We start from the raw sequence: 2,336 nt of genomic DNA on the forward strand, positions 1-2,336 counted from the left end.
CAATTTCTGCAACTAAACTATTTTCGTCACAAATTTCGTTGTAAACTTGCGACAAAAATATATTTCATCGCAAAATTTATCTCAAATTTGCGACGAAAATAATTCGTCGTAAAATTTCGTTACTAATACTTATATTTTTTAGTGCTCCAGACAAGATTAGTAATTTTTATTTTTTCTCTTTTTTTTCAATGTTTACTCCATTGTTTTGTTTACGTAAGTTTGATATGTTTTGTTAACTCTATATGATATGTTATCAGTTCACTTTTGTTATTATATTTTGTTGGTTGGATGATATAAATAAATCAATATAGATGTTCTTTATCAAATTACACTTCGGTACAATTAGTGATAAATTTTTAACATCATTTGTTTGGTTTTACTTAAAGTTTTTGTTATCTTCAGTCATCTAGAGAGGAGACAAATGTTTCTATTATCGAGGCAAATATAGATAAAGAAGATGAAGAAAATAAGAGCAGTCCATTTGATAAAAAGAAAAGAAAAACGATTTCAAAGGTTTGGGAAGATGAAGTTAGTCTTGGTAATGGCACAAGAAAAGTCAATTGCAACCACTGTTGCCAATTATTTTCAATGAACAAGGATAGCGCCACAACACAATTGTTTAGACATCTAAAAAATTGTACAAGGTGCTAAATTTTATCGAACAAGGGTCAAAAACAACTTCATCTTGCTCAAACTGCAACTTCTACGAGTATGAGTGAATTAACAAACTTCAGATATGATCAAGGGAGAATTAGAGAAATTATGTCTCACATAATTTATGGTGCATGAATTACCATTTAATTTTGTTGAGTATGATTTTTTCAATGTCTTAATGAGGACTGCTACTCCAAATTATCAAGTATTTCACATGCAATAGCTGAAGGTGATTGTATAACTAGCTATGAGATGGAGAAAAAAAAGGATTAGGTACTTATTGAAAGATACAAATAGAGTTAGCTTCATGATAGATTTATGAAGATCAGGGTAGAAACTCAAATACATAATTTTAACATCTTATTTCATAGATTCTGATTGGAGATTGCAAAAGAGGATCTTAAATTTTAATAATGTTCAACCTCCTCATACTGGAGTTGTCTTACATGATGCTTTATATAAATGTTTGCAAGAATGAGGTATAAACAGTAAAATGTGGACAATCACTATTGATAATGCCTCTAACAATGATTCTGCTGTAAGAATCTTCACAGAAAATCTTTTATTCCAAAAGAAGCTTCCTTTAAATGGACAACTATTTCATGTTAGATGTCCAAAAGATGCTCCCTTTAAATGGACAACTATTTCATATTTTTAATCACTCCTTAGATACAAGAACTGACCTTATAGATTTGTGCCCTAAAATCCTTGCTCAGTCCGATTCCAGGCTCACTGTCGAAACCCAAGCAAACCCACCGAGCTCTCTCTCCGATCTGCCGAATCAAAGGAACACTCAGAAATCCGACCGAAAAATCCAAGAAAACCCAAAAGGAATCTATCACAACTAATAAGAATTTCAGCCCTTACCAATTAAGACCGATTCGAGCCCTAATCCACCAACGACTTTTGCTAGATCTCCGCGGAAGACTTCATTCGGAAACCCGCAACCAAAAATCGGGACAGCACGCGGCCGAGGAAGGAGGGTGGCAGCCAGCGGTGGCGTCCTTCACAGAGGAGAAGGGAAGACAACGACGACGGCGGCTGGGCCGCTACAAGGGGAAAAGAGGCGCACCGCTTGCGCGTTCGGGCGGAAGAAGGAAAGTCGCGAGAGAAGAGGGAGGGGTTAACGGATTCCTAACGGGTTTTGGGTTTTAAACCCGAAATACATTAACCGTATTTTACATATTCTCTCAACTTATTTATGGCTCTAAACCATTCTGCTTATTTATTTAATACTAAACTTTTATCCAATTTCATATATTACAGGCAGTAAATATCCTATTTTAAATTTATTTCTTGAACTTTGACAAGTTAAAGAGATACTAGATCAACAAATTTTAATTGGGAGTTCATTTATGACAACAATGACTATAAAGACGAAGACAAAATTTGATAAGTACTGGATCGATGCAATTTCTTGAATTTAATTTTTCTTTTTAGGATGAGAAAGGGTAAGGTGAGTCCTTGGAGATGGGGAAGTTACGTTTTGGTGGCGCATAAGTATATAAATACTTATGAGTTTTATAAACATTGCAATTTAGTAATATTTTTTTAATGAATTATGACTTCTTATTTTAATGTTATGATTGGAAGTTGGATACTCTATATAATTGTTTTGTCATATTGCTACAAAGTTATATTCTTGTATGATTTATTTATTTGAGTTATGAATTATGATACTA

The 2,336-nt window shown here is 33.4% G+C and overlaps 1 long non-coding RNA gene across 1 annotated transcript; it reads right to left on the reverse strand.

Moving 5' to 3' along the window:
* Positions 1-1,191: 1,191 nt before the first annotated feature.
* Positions 1,192-1,750, reverse strand: LOC141844661 (uncharacterized). The gene is made up of 2 exons (XR_012603169.1): positions 1,522-1,750; positions 1,192-1,427 (listed from the first exon to the last, which is right to left on the reverse strand). It is a non-coding gene; the product is annotated as an uncharacterized LOC141844661 (long non-coding RNA).
* Between the last annotated feature and the right edge of the window lie 586 nt (positions 1,751-2,336).

Source organism: Curcuma longa, chromosome 14, assembly GCF_044706935.1.
Source record: "Curcuma longa cultivar G26 ecotype Majalengka, Jawa Barat chromosome 14, ITB_CL_G26_1.1, whole genome shotgun sequence".
In the NCBI taxonomy this organism is placed as follows: domain Eukaryota; kingdom Viridiplantae; phylum Streptophyta; class Magnoliopsida; order Zingiberales; family Zingiberaceae; genus Curcuma; species Curcuma longa.